Below are 19074 nucleotides of genomic sequence, written 5' to 3'. Positions count from 1 at the left end.
TTTCCTTTATGATCCTGTGTATTTTATTTTATCCATTTAAAAAATATAAAAAATTTGTGGGGAATAGGTCCAAAGGCTCTCTTAGACTGTCAAAGGAATCTGTGCATGGCATGGAGAAGTTTAAGAACCTCTGCTTGCAGTGGCTTTATTAAGGTCTAAGTGGTTTATACTAGACCAGTGGCTCTTAACTCCAGTATCAGAATTGCTTCCAAGATTTTACCTTATTTATTATTTTTTAAACTTAAAAGATAATTCATGCACATTAGCAAAATGTTCAGTTGTACAAAAAGTTATACAATAAAAAAAGAGTCTTTTACCTTCAACTCTACTCCCTAGAAGCAACCATTATTTCTTATGAGCCTTTCCAGAGATAACCTTCATATTTAAGCATATAATATATACAATCTACTTATAATGTATTGTATGTATATATATATTTACATAGGACACATAGACATATGCATATATTATGTATGAGATATATATATGTATATATAGTATAAACCTATATTTATAGACATTTATTTTTCTGCTTTTTACACAAGGAGTAACATACTTTACACATAATCTGTACCTTAGTTTTGTCACTTAATGGTATATTTTGGCAACTGTTCCATATCAGTACTAGTAAAAAAAGTACCTTTTTAAATTTTTTATTTTTTAAAAATTTTTAATGGCTAGATAGCATTTGATGACATGGAAACATCAGACTTTATTTGACTGGATCTCTATTGATTGCTACTTGATTAGCATCCCGTCTTTTGCTATTTCAAACAATGTCTCTAAGTAGTTTCAATTTTCTCCAAATGGACCTTCCACATATTTTGACATGTTTACTCTTAGTTATGTCACCTTATTTATGCCTTTTTGAGAAAATTTTAATGTTTTTTAATACACCCCAATGGTCTGTGTTTGCTTGTTTTGTATGTGTATTTGTATTTTCCTTTTAAATGTGTGAATTGTGGGGCACCTGGGTGGCTCAATTGGTTAAGTGACTGCTTTTGGCTCAGGTCATGATCCTGGAGTCCCAGGATCGAGTCCCGCATTGGGCTCCCTGCTCAGCAGGGAGTCTGCTTCTCCCTCTGACCCTCCCCCTCTCATGCTCTCTCTCAAATTTTCTCTCTCTCAAATAAATAAAGTCTTTAAAAAAAAAAGTTTGAATTGTTTGAAACATTGAAAACACAGTTTTTCTAGTTCTAGTTATTCTGTAACTATAATTTTGTATAATGTAGTCAATTCTCTATTTCTTGAAATAATATCTATTTCCTCTTTAAGCAACTAGGGTATTGGTATACTTCTGAGGAGTAGTTAGATGCCCTGGAAATTCAGCTTCATAAACAAATTCACACAGGTTATGTTGCTGTGTAGCCAAAATTGAAAAACACCTGTTCAAAGGGAGAGACTGCACTAGAACCAGGGGGCCGGAAGCCTGAGTGACTCTAAAGTAACTGGAATGATACTTTTGTTTCATTTGAAAATCAAAGCTAGACCAAATTATGTACTCAATGTCATTTAGGTCAAAGCTTCCTATTCGCATTACACACCCCAATTTCTTGGATAATTGTCTCATTTCTCTATGTCACATTAGCTATGAAAACCCAGTATGAATATGAGTCATGGCTAAATTTTAACTAATGTCAACAGTACATAATGTCGACATTTACATAATTACTGCTAAATTCTTAAAAAACAAACTCAGAGATACTTATTAATTAGTCTTAAAGTTTGTATTTCCCCCCACACTTAACGTACGGATAGTTACTGATATTCTTAGGATTGCCAACTTTGTGCTAGCAGCCTTAACATTTTCTCATTGTTCTAATGTTTCACATGGTTGTGTTATTTAATAATGAATTCCACACATATTTTTGAGGGCTGATATTGTGCTTGGCCTTATAGGTACCAATTTCAGAAAGGCATAGTTTTTGCCTGCTAATTGTTTGGTTTATTTATCTGGTAGGAAAGGCATTTAAAGATATATTTTCAATACTGTGTGAAAAGCACTGTGATATTGATGAGCATATGCAAGAAAAATAGGCCAAGCTTGGTGGTTCAGGAAAACTTGTGAGAGAAGGGGGCATATAACCCATGGAGAAATAGAGATTATTTGGATGAAGTGAAGGAATCGACTAAGTAGTGTTGAAGTCCTGGGGCTGGAGACGCATTCTAGGAACAGAATGGAACAGATGAAACAACGTGCAGAATGGAGAGAACCTGTGATTTATACCCTAGGATTTGGAAGTGGTCAGCTACGCCCAAATCATATAAAGGAGAGTTAAAAGAAAAAATCAGTTCGGTGCTTAGCCAGATGATAGCTTTACTGTAAAAATCAGTAATACAAAGGCTTAAATGCAACTTCTCCACATAGATCAGAGGACTGAGAGAGGAGCCTCAGGGCCTATCAGAATTTCTGCAGGAGTGTCACAATTTCAAAAGAGTATAATTCAATATTACAACATCGCGGTATATTTATAAATGAAAAAATATTTTTTGAAATATAAATTTTAGGAACATAAGACTCCAACAAATATTTGCTATAAAGGAAACACGAATTTTAAACAGTAGAAAAACACTAATACACGTGAGTCATAAAATGGAAATCTTTGAGAATTAACAAGGTAAGAAGAACAAAAGAAAAAACTGCTCTCATTGAAGAACTGGACTGAATAGAACGGTTTTAAAGTTCCTGTTTTTAAAAATATATTCTCTAGTATTCAAGTGAGATGATCTTCTACACATTTGTTGTCTCTATCTGTTATGATGCAGCATGTGCTATGAATATTTTAATGTAATTATCAGGTGGAAGCTTAAAAATTCATGTTATCTAGCTTATTTATTTGTTTAACAGAAATTCAACAACAAATCCAAGAGAGTGATTTTACTATAATTAAAAAAATTAAGGTAACTGGCTTCTCTTTCAAGGAGATGCATTACATATTTAATCACATACTTCAAATCTGGGTTCGTCAGATACTAACGGCAATGCTGTGAGAAAGTAAGGATCTCCCATAAAAGAAGGAAAAATGGGAACTTTGCATTTCAGGATAGTAACATGAACACATATATTTAACAAACTCTTTCCCTAAGTTCCAAGGAATTGATCAAAAAAATGTAAATTGTGGGAGAAATGAAGAAAAAAATTAAGTGTTGGATAACAGGAAAAAAAGGTCATTAAGAGGCCCAGCTTAGAAGATTGTCTCTACAAAATCTATGGCACATGGGATCAGATCAAGGACCATAATAACTAGTCTGTGATGAGGCACGTAAGACCAAAAAGGCCCACCTGTATAATAAGAAAAGGGGATTGCCTAATACCTCCTCTTCATAATCCAATTTCAGAAGAGAAGCCGGGAGTTGAGTCCTGTGGAGTCGTCAGCGGAGGGCAAATTACAGAGGGCAGCACCTGGCTGAGGCAGGTGATGTCAGAATAGGCCACCGGGGAGATTAGTCAAGCCAGGTGGAGGAGGCTGGGACAGGTGCTCAGCTAACTTTGGGCTGTTTAGCAAGTGTGGAAAAGAAAACCTCTTATCAAGCAGAGAATTTTCTATCATGTGACTACTTCCCCAGAAGCTCTTGCACGGCTCACCACAGCCACTTGGGACTCCTGGATCTAGCAAAATAAGGCCACAGAACAGGAGAATGTTCTGTTTTCCCTCTTTGACTGGATTTAAAAGTTAGCAATGAAACCCACATAATTGCTGGCCAATACCATATCAACTTCCCCAACTGAACATAGTCTCCTACTCTGTAAAGTTAAAGAGAAAAATAATCAGGCGAATGGAAATATTTAGCAGTTGTGGGGAGAAATACAATCATGAGGAGATAGAGCTAATAACCTCTGAGGGGAAATAAAAGTCATTCCAAGAAACAGGAGCAAATTTTCAAAACTCTCTAGTTCATATTCCCCATTAGTGTTGAGAAAATATCACATCTATATAGATGCAGCAATTTAGAACTTTTAAAAAGATTGCATTTTAGATACAAAACTATTTTAAAATTAAAACACAGTGGAGAATCTATAAATTAGAAGTTCTACAAAAATATGATTAAAATACTATCAACAATAATTAGTGTTTTTTGAACACCTACTATGTTCTAGAGTTTTTATCCTTTACATGCAATAACATATTTTATCCTCACAACACTACACGGTGAATACTATTGTGCTTTCTGTTTTGCAGATGAGGCACAGAAAGTTTAAGCAACTTACCCAAAGATCAAAGATTTGTAAGTGGTAGAGCTAGGCAATCTAACTCAAGAGCCCACAGAATTAATTCTAGAAAAAGCAAAAGAAGTTGACAAAGAATCCATAATCAAAGAAAAGCTTAGAATAGGAGCTGAGTGAGGTATTTAAATGTAGTGGAAAAACATTGTATTAGTTGAAATTATCTTCGACTGCATAGTATTGATAATTTACAATACTGTTGTCTAATGTGCATTGTATAGATTGGAGGGTTTACCTCTTTAAGAAGACAGAACAAGGCACTTGGTAGAGCAAATCACAACCTAGTATGTTCCCTGGTTTGTATGCCACTTTTTAGTACATGTATCAATTTAAAAACTGATCAAATGAATCAATTAGCAAGAAATTATCTCTGCTAAGAATAGCTGCTATTAAATCCCTGCTAGAAAATGGAAAAACTGTTATATCATTATTGTCTAGGTGATATGTCTATTATCTTCTGAAAGTATTCTAAAAGGATTAACCTATAGCACATGCAAAAACTGAGCAAACTGAGAAAACAGTGCAGTCCGATATAAAAATATGAAAAATTTAATGTTTGTACTGTACCAGTCTCTTTTTACAAAACGCTTCACAAATTTCCCTTGTTTTAAAAATGTGAGAATTATATATTCAAAAATTTTAGGTAATTAAAAAATTAAATTTTTTGCATTACCATTGAAAAAACATTTAACTTATTTTTCTTCAGCATCACAGAGTGTACTAGCAACCAGAATATGTAAATATATTATCTAGGGCTGAGTATTCTGCCACTGCTCTTTCATGATACATTTTTTTAAAGATTTTATTTATTTATTTGACAGAGAGAGACACAGCGAGAGAAGGAACACAAGCAGGGGGAGTGGGAGAGGGAGAAGCAGGCTTCCCGCGGAGCAGGGAGCCTGATGTGGGGCTTGATCCCAGGACCCTGGGATCATGACCTGAATTGAAGGCAGATGCTTAACGACCGAGCCACCCAGGCACTCTTTCATGATACATTTTTGATGGCCGTAGTAAATATGCAAGAACAGATATAAGTAAATGTGGCTTGAAGTTATATAAATGCCTCCTGAAAATGCATTCATACAGGTTATCTAGTGGTGATGATCATACTTTGGTTATAATATGTAAAGATCTTTTTATTATATGCTATATTCATATTTCACCATTAAAATATTTCGGCATTTGAAGAACAGAGATGGCAGTAGATTATTTTTTTTTTTTGCTTAGTGATTTTTAAATTTAATTTTATTTATCTAAAACTGGAATTGAAATGATTTATTTTAAAAATAGAAACTAGAATACAACTAAAACTAAAATTTTCTCTTTTTTGAAAGATTATTCTTCCCTATAAACTGATTGCCTCTTAGTTATGATTTATAAGACATTACATGGTTTGAATTTTCAGATACTGGAATGTTTAACAAAGTTTTTGCCACTTTAAAACACACTGGAAGATTAATTGCTTTTCATTAAAAATACCCGGCTACATAATGGTAGCTAAAATATTTAGTATTACATAGACATAATTTGCAAGATGTTTTTGTCTAGTAAATATGATTTATCCAGGTTTGTATAGTAAAAAATGTATTTGGTTTTTGTCTGTGGTTCCTGGCACAGAGCTCCCCCAAACCCTCAGAATCTCCTGAGTGACAGGAATGTCTTTTGTTATTCATATAATGAGCCCCTTTCCACCATGAGTTTATGCTAATATGGTGACTCAAGGTGGCTCCTGGGGTAGTTTCAAGGGAGAGACCAGCTATACATGTTAGAGGGTTGGTTTTCACTCCCCTCCGCCAACCTCTGGAGAGGGAAAGGTGGCTGGAAGTAAGAGTTCATTCACTGATGGTCAGTGATTTAATCTAGCATGTTTAAGGAATGAAACCTTAAAACACTCATGAACAATGAGATCCCGGGAGCCTTGGGCTGGTGAATGCATTGACATAGTGGGGGGTGGCGCATAGCAGCTCTGCCCCTTCCCCCTCATACCTTGCCCTTGGCACCTCATCCATTTGCCTGTGCCTGAGTTGTGTCCTTTATAAACTGGTAATCCTAAATACAGTATTTGCCTAAGTTCTCTGACTCATTCTAGTAATTATTGAACCTAAAGGGGGTAGGTTGTGGGAACCCCAGATTTTTCGCCAAGTTGGACACAAATGCACGTAGCTTGGGACGGAGGCATTCTGATGTGGTGCCTGAAGGGAGGGCAGTCTCACAGGCCTGAGCCCTTAAACCTGTGGAGGTTTGGTGCTAACTCTGCTGGTTAGTGTCAGAAGAGGATTGAATTGTAGGACACTCAATTGTTGGACACATCAGAGAGTCAGAGAACCGTTGTTGGAAAATTACAGACCCAGATACTCTTCATATAGTAAGTGATATTTAGTTCCGATAATAGCATTCATATAACAGCAAATGATCCTGTGAATTTCAACCTGTGCCATAACATTGAGTACCCCTGGATTTCAACTATTACAGTTCCATTTTATTGAACTGTTTTGATCTCCCTGTATATCAACAAGACCCAAAAATGGGATGTCAGGAGGAGTGAATACCAGGACTATATCTCTTACCATCTTAGCAATTTAAGTGCCATTATCAGGAAGGACCAAATTCATCAAGAGGAAAAGTGCACCGGGCACAACTGTGTATTTCTTCTATGATTTAAATATCATTTATTAGAGGAATGACACTAAGTCACTGTTTAGAAAACTTATTAATGGAAACTCTGGTTCAAGTATCTTGTCGGCCAGCAGCTATGAAAAGAAGCTTTTTGACTGCCACTTGGAACCATCATAAATGGAGGCAAAACTTCAGAACTGAAAAGAATCAGAAAAAAACCCAAAAAGGGAATGCCATTAATATTACTAAGTAAAACAGGTTTCATTGGATTATATATGTACAGCAGGGTCTGACACAAATCCGGTTTTTCATCCCTGTCGAACCAACATTGCTGAAATTTTGCCCTTGCCCTAGGGCAGCTATTGTTTCAGGAAAAGATGCAGCTCTTAATGCAAATTCAGTGACTTCAATTGTGTTCTCTGACATGACCAAAAAAAAAAAAAAAAAAAAAAGATGCCCTGGGCTGTTAGATATAAATTTAAAAAAAAACTGATAACATTGGAGAAAGTCCAATTGACTGGCTCCTTAAAACAGCGCACTTGACCTCCAAGTTATAGTTATGTTGGCCAGCTAGCTTTGCCTGATGGAGTTATCCATTGAAATGCCTCTGAAAACATAGGGAGACTTACAGAGTCACATCACAATTGTACTAAAAAGTAAGGTTATTAATGCATTAAAAAATATTTGAGGGCTTGTTCTGGGCCAGGCCTTGTTTTAGGTAAACATACAGAGAAAATTGCCTGCCTTTGTAGAGTAGCTGAGGTTGGGGTGGGGTGGGGTGGAGCAGACAATACACAATATATTAGAAGGTAAGGTTTGCTCTGAGTAGGAAAGATGTGTAGACTTGCTAAACTCTGAAAGGATCAGATCAAGAAACTCTTTCATGGACAGGCAGGTAGATGGGAGAAAGCCCCTGCATATCCCTCTTCCCTATTCCTATATTAGAAACAGAGGCCTGTGTTACAGCCAAAAAGAGTGGCAATTATTCTCCTGATGGGGCAAGCAAAATTGACGAATAGACTAACTGCCTTTATCATTGAGTCTGAAAGTCACAGTATGTAAAGTAACCAAGGGTCAAGAGGGACAGGCAGGGCCCACTAATGCCTGGATATTAAATCAACTGTGAGAGGAGAAATAGGAAATCATATGGAATTGGTACTTTATAGGCATTATTTTCATTGAGTATTTTCAGTAAAAAGTGGGTCCAAACATAAATTAATGAAAGCCCACACTCATTTGCCACAGAATTATAACAACCTTGTGAGGTAAAGATTATCCTCTCTATTTTAGAGCTATGCTAACCTAACGCAGAGACAAGTTAAATGATTTGCCCAAAGGTCACACCTCTAACAGGCTGTGGAGCCTGGATTTGAACCGAGGCAATGTGATTTGAGATAGCATACTCTTAAGCAGTACACCAGACTGACTCCTCATGGTGCAAGACCGGGCAGTGGAAGCAAGTAAAACAATCCTGCCCTAGTCACTGAATACATGTTTGCTAAAAGCCACAAGTTAGGGGATGCTCTGCACACATCTATTGTTAACCAGCTTCAGGTAGGACAGGAGAATTTTGGCAGCATCCCAGTGGACATCAAGTAGAAACATTAAGAGGAAAATCTGGAATACACACGATGTCAATTTACAAACTGTAGGCCTGGATATATTGATTGCTCCCCATTAAAGGCCAAGTGATCTGGAAAAAATATCAACATGAGGAATCAATGAAAGTATTCTCTCACATAAATAAAACATGGATCTAAAGGCAATGAACAAAGCATATCTAAACACTATTTATTTCAGGAAACAGGAAAATTCTACTCACCATCCATGATAACCTCCTTATAATCTCAATAGAACATGGGCTATATGAACAAGATGAAAATGGAATAGTCTAAAATGTCAGATGGCATAAAAAAAGCAGTAAAGATCAAAACTGACCCTGGAGAAAATCAAATTAGGAATTAAATAAAATGTGCATATAATGCAAGGTGTGAACATGATGGGCGAAAACAAAATGATCAATTGAAGTTTAAGAAGACATAGTAGATCTACTAATTATATTAGTTTTAAACTAAAAGTAAGAAAGAAATCAACCTTTACTAATTTTATTAGTAAACAGGCTGCCCTTTGTTAATACATCACAAGGTCATGGACGACATTCAACACCAGTGGGGCACACAGAAGGAGTAGAGAAAGCTCCAGGTACAAAGTAAGAGACTGACAGTAGCCTTCCCAGGCATTTATTTATTTACTTATTTTTGCATAATACAATGTGTATATGTGCCTCTACAATGTATTCTGGGCCCTGTTAAACAGATCCACTGATTGCATTGTCCTAAATCATAGAAGACTTTTTTCAGTACATGAGATGAGAAGGGACTAGGAAAAACTTGTCCTGGTTACCTCATGACAAAGTATTTAAGAGAACTGTTAAACTTAAATATGGGCTATAGTTTGTTCTTTCTTAAAAAAACAAGTATTCCATGGGGCACCTGGGTGGCTCAGTCAGTTAAGCAACTGACTCTTGATCTCAGCTCAGATCTTGATCTCAGGGTCATGAGTTCAAGCCCAGTGTGGAGCCTACTTAAAAAAAAAAAAAAAGACAAGCATTCCAGATTTCTACAAAGACAGATGTCTGTCAGTGAATTGTTAATTGGTATATATTCCGGAAAAAATAAACATCTTAACCTGTTCCTTCATGGAAGTGACTTTTATCAACAAATGAGAAAGTAACAGCTTTTCAAAAGAAACTCTTAATAAGCAGAAAAGATTTTGAAAAAAAAGTATGGAAATATTTGCATCATAATGTAGGGTTTGTGTGTGTGTGTGTGTGTGCGCGCACGTAGCTGATACTGATGTAAATGTGTTGATAAAAACTCACGTATCTATATATTTTAAAAACTTGGAAACAAAATTTTCTAACCGATCACAAATCTTCCATATGAGGAGTTTCAGTGAATTTTAAAACCAAGCCACTTGTTAAAAATGTAAAACTATGCTACATTCTGATTATTTTGCAAGGACTGATTGACAATGAGGAAAGTAAAAGGTTGACCAAAAGCCCAGTGCGTAATTAGTTAATGGGAGTTTGAAAGTGAATATCATAATTTAGTAAGCACAATTAATTCAGCAATCCCATTGGATCTGCATATCTTTTCAGTTATATTAGTCATTAACATCAAATATCTAAAACTTAGAACTTAGAGACATTGTATCAGAAAACATTAAATCAAAAGTTTCCAAATCAAAGAAACATATGCAATGATGTTGCTACACTAAAAATAATTTTCATTATCATAAATTTTATAAACAGTAATTTAGAGAGGGCATAAAGGCTTTTGCTCTTAGTATATAAAATAAGTATTTTAAAATACATATTACATCCTTATCTGTGCCTCTAAATTTTTGTTTTGTATACATTTTACAGAATAGTGTATATGTATGGTTTAAATAAATGGGGATTTTTTTTATTTTTGTGGTACAAAACAAGCCAACTCTGACTCACTCCTTACCTACTCAGAAACACTGACCAATTTGGCCAGACTGCATTATAAAACCTATTGATGATAATTAATAGGGGAAAGATACCGGAGAACGCCTATCTGAAAAACCCTATACCTGGTCTGTCTAGATTGCTTATTGTAAATCAACCTATAATTTGGCTGCTGGAGAATGGGTTGTGGTAACATAAACATGCTCTATCTGAGTATAAAATTGGAGAACCACAAAACTGAATTAGCTTCTTTGAGAAAGATGTTTCACATCCAATGTTCAGAATGGGTTTGTTATCTATTCAGGAACAAGGGATGTTTTTGAAAACTGTGTTTAAAGGATTTGTGCTTTTCTAGAAAGAAATGCTATATCTGTGCCTGTTCTTGCCTGTATCCTTTGAATCTTAGTAAAGCTTTGCCATATCTTGTGTAATAGCCATGATTAGCCAGTCTGCTTTGACAGTTCAACTTTCATGGTAAGCTGTAAGCTCAGACATTCTTACTGATAGGGTACAATATAAGAAGTGTGGATAGCACCAGTGTAGAGGGCAATACAAAAGAAAATGATGAAATACTTGACTCTATGAAAGTTTAGAAGAACAATCTGAAAAAAAATTATTTATACAGAAAGAAGTGGCCGCATGTTAACAGAAATATTAGCAAAAAACATGTATAGGTGTCTGCATGTCAGATGTTTCAGTACCCTTTACTTTCCAACTGACCAAAAAACCCCCAAACAGTTCAAAGTGACTTAAACAATATAAGAACATTTTGGTTCACAGTGTGCAGAAATAGTCTTCACAGAGAGTCTTCAGGACTGCTTTTATCCAAAAGTCCACTGGTGCCACAAACCCTCCTTTTTTTCCACATCTGTGCTTCTTTCTGAGGTGTCAGCTTCGTCCTGACCCCAGCTCCCCTATTGCTAACTAACTAAAGCCTGTGTACCTTAGTGCCTGCATCTAATGCTCAGTTTCCCCAGTCAAAAACAGGAAAAAACAAAAACAAAACAAAAAACAGCTGCCAACAGCACAGTGGGCTACATGTTTCCTTGTTTATATTGAGAAAGAGAGATTGACTGAAAATCAGTCTTTGCTCTGATTCAACCATCTGTGGTGACTTTGGTCACCTCAAATAAACTATTGTGGTCAGGTAATTTTATTTACTGATGTGCCCATCTTTGAACTAAATATGGTAGCAAAGAAGTGGGTTGGCATTCTGTTGATAGGTTTAGGCCACTTGTAATACATCCTGGGAGCTAGAGGTCATATGAAGTCAATTTCATACAAACCTCAGGACTAAAATTCCAGGAGGTCAGGTTCACCAAAGGAAAATTTGGGAACTGGGTGTAATGGATGCTGTGGTACATTGTCTATATCTTCCTGTCAGGACAGAGGGCTTCCACCAGTTTCTGGACTTTTGGTTGAAGCTGGCTCACAGTGGAGGCCCTCTCCAGGAATTTCTCAGCCAAAGGATGCTGTCTCCTCTAAGATCATGCTCCTTACCTGGGACAGTTCTCATCAAATAACCAGTTTATGTGGGAATATCAAGACCTTGCCCTTTTGTCTCAATGAAGGCAACTTCCATGGACAATTCCGTTTCTTGGCCCAAATCTATTTCCTTTACTTCCATTACTGGTGTTGCTTCCAAGAATATTCTCTATGGTGGTTAATTTTATGTATCAACTTGGGTGGGAAACAAGATACCCAGGCTAAACATTATTTTTGGGTGTGTCTGTGAGGGTGTTTCTGGATATGATTGGCTTCTGAATCAGTGGATTGAGTAAAGCAGATTAACCTCCCCGATGTGTTCTATTGAAGACCTGAAGAGAACAAGAAGGTGGAGGAAGGGAGAATTTTACTAACTCTGCTTGACTATTTGAATTGGAACATTAGTCTTCTGCCCTTGACCAGGACATACCATCAGCCCTTCTGTTCTCACAATAATACCACCAGTTTTCCTGTGGTCTCTAGCTTGTAGATGGCAGATCATGGACCTTCTCAGCCTCTGTAATCATGTGAACTAATTCCGTATGATGTAATAATATATGTGATATATAATAATCACATAAAAGATACATATCATTTATAAACATGTTTATACATATTGTTCTATTGGTTTTGTTTCTCTGGAAAACCCTGACATTCCCCCCTGAAAGAACTATCCGCAAAACAATTTCTATCACAATGTCTGTTTTCCATGGAAACTGAATAAAGATGAGAAAAGGGAGGAACACAGAATCAGAAAAGTCCTTTAGAAGAGACATTTTACCCCCAACATTACAAATTGCTAATATAATGATGAAATAATATTTATCACTAGAATCAAATAGTTAAGAGGTAAAACAATGGTATACAATTTTCATTTATCTGATATGTAAACATTAAAAAGAATGATAATACAACTGGTAAAGGGTAGGAAGATAGGCACACTCACGTGTGATTGCAGACATCAAAATCGGTTCAAACTTCCTGAAAGACAGCTTGACAATGTCATACCCTGCATCCCAGATGCTCCATTTCTCCCAAGGAAATAATAATATAAATGCACACATTTGTAAATCTAACTGTATTTATCCTGGCATTTTCTATAAATTTGAAAAATTTAGAATAACTTCCATTTAAGAATGGTAGGGTAAGGCTTTCTGCTCCACTCTGCTCTCTAAAACCTACTAAAATCAATAAAGAGAACAAAGAAAAGAAATTGTTATATTTGCTATATAGAAACTATAAAATAGTACCAAATACCTAACCAAAAGTGATGATGAATAGATGCAAAATTCAGTGAATTTTGGCAAAAATCAATGGAGTATACAGAGTGTGGAGATATATATATATCTAGAGTTCAGGTAGTGTTCTCCAAGGGAAGATAACATCACTGATTTGGAATGGCAGGATCCAAGAGCGGGGTTGGCTGGACAGGCTCACCACTCCCCCCACAACCCAAGTTTCCCACCCCCATTCTATCCTATAGTAAAAAACTGGGCCAGAGAAAATGGCAATAATAAAAAAATAAGGTCAGAATGGAACAAGCTGGAGGCTTTGCATAGAGTATATTTTCCATCATTTATGTCTCTGTGCTTAATTCTTGGTATTTTCTTCTGACCTGGATTCCAGTTCACAAATTCTCCTTTTATCAGGGTTTACCCTGCTTTCCTTGCAGTGCATTGCATTCTCAATTTCAGTGGGGTTTTTAAAGAGTAATTTATAGTTGATTCTCTACCATTATCACTTCTCTTTAAATATTTTTGGTTTTGTTTTTTATTTCTTTGAGTATATTAATCATGACCACTTTTCTAGTTTGAAAGCTCTATTACGCTGATTCCAAGTATGACTAGTTTTACTATCCATTGTTTCTCTTGGTTTAAGTTAGTTTATTTTACTTCTTCATATATCTGTTTTTATTGTTGAGTGACAGATATTAAGATACTTGAGATCTAGGACAATGTTACCATCTTCCATGGATGATTTATAATTGCTTCTGGCAGGAAGTTAGCAGAAACAACAATCCTGGATTACCTTAAATCAATTAAAAATTAAGATTATTCAAAACTGAGCCTTCAGTCTCTACAAGACATGGTCTATCTGATTCACCCTTACTCTGTGTGTGGCTCAGTAAAGTTTCCAGGCCCCGGTTTCCCCTCTATTCCTATATTTTGGCAAACTATACATATCAATTTTTTTCCTATGTCCTAACAAGTTTGATGAAAGCTTTGCTCAGTTTCTCAGCTGTATCAATTTTTTTTTAGAATCAGCATAAACCTCTTAGGGTAAGGCAGTTCCAAATGCTTGGGTCAACTCTCTTGAGTTTCTTTTTCATTCTGTATTTTTGTTCCATCATTTTTCAATGCTTGTTAACTTTTAATGATTTGAAATAGATTTTTTTTTTTGGTCCAAATTTTTTAGTTGTTTTCAGAAAAAGATTGGTCAAAATTTTTCACATTTCCAGTTATTAGAAATGGAATTCCCCAATCAAATTTTTAAAGACCACCTCCTTCCAGATAATTTAGAAATCTTTTCTTTTTATATGTTGTTCCTTTGTTTACTATGACCTAAATAGTTGTGACTAAGAATTTTTATTCTGCTTAAGGTTGATTGGGATTCTTAATCTGAGTTTTGATGTTTTCCACAACTCTGCAAAAATGTTGACCTCTTGTCTTTTTCAATATTGTTACTGACCTTTTCAGTTATTCTTCCATGTCTTTTATTTTCTCTTTTATGTGTTATATATTTTTTCTTCTTACATTTTTGTATGATTTCACCAGATTTATTTTGCATGTTGACTTTTCTTTAGTTAGTTCTAACTTGCTCTTTACTTCACCTAATTAACTTTTTAAATTTATTCTATTGTAAAAAAATCTGATATGATCCCAATTTTGTAAAAATATTGAGATTTAGAAGACAAAAACAAATATATCAAAAAGCACAAGCTTTCTAAATACTGTTGGAATAAGAAATTATTTTCATTTTAATCTGTATACTTTCTATATTTTCCAAATCTTCTGCTATGAGCTAATATTAATTTTGTAACAAAAAATCCATATTTTTAAAAGAAAACAACCCATTTTGATAATTTTAAATAAGTATTTTCTTAGATGTTGTTTCCATTATTAAGTTAATCCTCGTGCAAGCATGGTTTCCTGACAAAATAGTTTTTGCATCAGAATCCTTACAGGCTGACTGGTCTAATTAGAAAGTCATATCAAGTAGAATACAATGTATGAGATAATCCTTGATGAATACTTTCTAGATGAACAATAAAATTGCAAGCCTTTTCTTCACTGCATGAATGTTAATGCCTGAATGTTTATGTATTTCTTTGCCTTTCAACTGTGAAATTAGACTAACTGGACAACTAATTGGTCTCCAGAATTAGAATACTAGCCACCTAACTGGCCTTTAAATCTTGACATTCAGTGTGACTGCTGAGAATTTGATAAGCTATTATTTAATACAGTTATAAAACAGTCTTCCACTAGACTGGCATTACTAGTATATGTCTCAACAATCCCTGATCAACTTTGGAATTTTTTTCTTAAAGATTTTATTTATTTATTTGAGAGAGAGAAAGCGAGAGACAGAGCATGAGTGGAGGGGGAGGGGTAGAGGGAGAGAGAGACGCAGACTCCCGCTGAGCAGGGAGCCACGACCCTAGGACCATGACCCTAGCTGAAGGCAGACACTTAACTGACTGAGCCACCCAGGCACCCAATGTTGGCATTTTTGATATTTCACAAAGCAACATGTTTGTCTTATTTTCCTAATTCAGTGAAAGAACCCAGATAAATGTTTAGGCAGAAAGAAATTCATTTATGTATTCTATTAAAATTTAAACAAATACAACCACATTTATAAAAGAGTTAGAAACATCTATATTATTTTCTTTGAATATTGCTTTTCTTTGGCAAAAGACAAAATTAAAGAAAATCAACTATTATTGAAGAAAATAAAGGAATAAAAGATTCTTATTTGGGAATAAAATCCAAAACAAATTACACATGTCTGTCCAAGGAGATATATATATGGGCTATATCTGAAGCTTAGGTTCAAAAATCTTCATTTCAAATATCACTCACTATTTCAGAATAATGCTTGGATTTATTTCACAGGATAAAGTCATTACAATTACAAGTTAGAAAACGTCAATTACCATTCTAATAAAAAGTTTTTGGTTAGGGAGTTACTTGCAAATCTTGAACAAGATAGATTCACTCATTTTTTCCATTGAACCATTCAGTAATACTTTTTTTTAAATCACACAAGTCATAAAAATTATATCACATCTTCAGATAATACACATAACTTAATACTTCTATGGCTTCAAGAACTAGCATGGTTGGATTTATAACAAACTTATTATAATCCCATAGGTATGTGGTGGGTCAGGAATTGTGAGTGTGTGTGTGTGTGTGTATGTGTGTGAAAGAAAAAAGAGAGAGAGAGAGACAAAGAGAAAGAAAGAGATTGAAAATGAACAGGAAGAAAAGAAGAGAGTTGTTTCTTTGACTATTAAACATAGACTTCTGAATAAGGATCAAAAGTTATTAATCTTTAAAGTAATATGAAGAGAGAATGCCTTTTCACATGTATGAAAGACGGCCATCTAGAATTAGGAATGTTATATATCTGGTCTAAATAGGGCAAAGATAAATAGCCCTAAGGAAACAATCTACAAACAATGTGCAAACAATTTACAAAAAAGGATCAGTAGCATGATCTAACCAGTTAAACAATTTATTATGTAACATAACTTCACACAAATAAAAAGATATAAATCCCAACTGCCTTGATGCAGCCTGGATCAGAATTGTGGCTGAAATCAGAGGCCACAATTCAATATTTGGGACATATTTATACTATAATATTATTGTTATATTTATGCTAAATTATACTTTTGTTAAATATTATTTGTTGTTTATCTGAAATTCACATTCAACTTGGCATCTTGTATTTTTATTTGAAAAAACTGGAAACTCTGTGTTAGACATTAACTAATATTGTAAAGAATAATAGAAAATATTGTAAGATATTCATGAATAAAAAAAAAGAATTAGCCAGGTGGTGTGAAGTATTTTTTACTTAAAAATAAGTAAAAATGTTGAAATACAGTTTCAAATAAGTTACTATAAAGACCCAAGTTATAAATAGTATTAGGCATTCAGGTGATATAACTTGTATTTATACACAGTCTGTATTTTTTCATGATAATATTGAATTTATGGGTAGTTTTTGTTTGGTTTGGATTGGTTTTTTATTGAGAAGGGCAGGAAGCTCTCCCAAGATCTCCTGCTTTTTATTATAAAACAACTATATTATCTTATAGGAGTGATGTTTTCTCAAGGCTTTGATTATCATAAAACTTGTTTCATATATATTTGTTGTGGAAAATTGTAATACTGCATAAGTATACTCTTGGATAATATCCTTGCTGGAATTTGAGTTCATTTACCTAAATTGTAGTGTACATACTGATACCATGATTGTTAACTCATTTTATATACTCTAATTTACTTAATCTTTAAATGCTATTGTAGCTAAAAGACATGGGTTTACTTGCTGGGCAGAAAGCATCATGACTCTGACATGGCTTTCTTCCTACAGGTGTGTTTGAAAGCCATCTATTTTGTGATTCCAGTAGCTTCATTTTGGGACACAAAACGAAGGATGCTTCCACAATTGAAACAGCACAATTCTTTTCATTTTCTTTTAAAGGTTTATTTATTTATTTATTTATTTATTTTTATTTAAATTCAATTAGCCAACATACATATAGTACATCGTTAGTTTCAGATGTAGTGTCCAATAACTCATCAGTTGCAAATAACACACAGTGCTCATCACATCATGTGCCCTTCTTAATACCCATCACCCAATTACCCCATCCCCCCACCCACCTCCCCTTCAGTAACCCTCAGTTTGTTTCCTATGTTAAGAGTCTCTCATGGTTTTTCTTCCTCTCTGATGACTTCCCATTCAGTTTTCTCTCCCTTCCCCTATGATCCTCTTCTCTGTTTCTTATATTCCACATATGAATGAAACCATATGATAATTGTCTCTCTGATTGACTTATTTTGCTCAGCATAATACCTCCAGTTCCATCCACATGTATGTAAAAGGTAAGTATTCATCCTTTCTGATGTCTGCTTAATATTCCATTGTATATATATATACCACATCTTCTTTATCCATTCATCTGTCAATGGACATCTCAGCTCTTTCCACAGTTTGGCTATTGTGGACATTGCTGCTATAAACATTGGGGTGCAGGTGCTTCTTCGGATCACTACATTTGTATCTTTGGGGTAAATACCTAGTAGTGCAATTGCTGGGTCATACGTAGCTCTATTTTTAACGTCTTGAGGAACCTCCATACTGTTTCCCAGAGTGGCTGTACCAGCTTGCCTTCCCACCAACAATGTAAAGGAGTTCCCCTTTTCCACACCCTCGCCAACATTTGTTGCTTCCTGTCTTGTTAGCCATTCTGACTGGTGTAAAGTGGTATCTCATTGTGGTTTTGATTTGTATTTCCCTGATGCCAAGGGATGTGGAGCATTTTTTCATGTGTCTGTTAGCCATTTGTATATCTTCTTTGGAGAAATGTCTGTTCTTATATTTTGCCCGTTTCTTGACTGTATTCTTTGTTTTGTTTTGTTTTTTGGTGTTGAGTTTGATAAGTTTTTTATAGATCTTGGATACTAGCCCTTTGCAAATATCTTCTCCCATTCTGTAGGTGGCCTTTTAGTGTTGTCGACTGTTTCCTTTGCTGTGCAGAAGCTTTTAATCTTGATGAAGTCCCAATAGTTCATTTATGCTTTTGTTTTTCTTGTCTTTGGAGATGTGTTTAGCAAGAAGTTGCTGTGGCTGGGGTCAAAGAGGTTGCTGTCTGTGTTCTCCTTTAGGATTTTGATGGATTCTTGTCTCACATTTAGGTCTTTCATCCTTTTTGATTTTATCTTTGTGTATGGTGTAAGAGAATGGTCCAGCTTCATTCTTTTGCATGTGGCTGTTCAATTCTCCATTTATATAAAGCCCCATTTATTGAAGAGACCTTCTTTTTTCCATTTGATATTCTTTCCTGATCTGTCAAAGATCAGTTGACCATAGAGTTGAGGGTCCATTTCTGGGTTCTGTTCCATTGATCTATGTGTCTGTTTTTGTGCCAGTACCATACTGTCTTGATGATGACAGCTTTGTAATAGAGCTTAAGTTTGGAATTGTGATGCCACTAGTTTGTTTGTTTTTTTTT

The sequence above is a fragment of the Leptonychotes weddellii genome, chromosome 10 (assembly GCF_054177405.1).
Source record: "Leptonychotes weddellii isolate Sample4059 chromosome 10, ASM5417740v2, whole genome shotgun sequence".
Taxonomy (NCBI): Eukaryota; Metazoa; Chordata; class Mammalia; order Carnivora; family Phocidae; genus Leptonychotes; species Leptonychotes weddellii.
Note: the sequence above shows the minus strand (reverse complement) of the source record.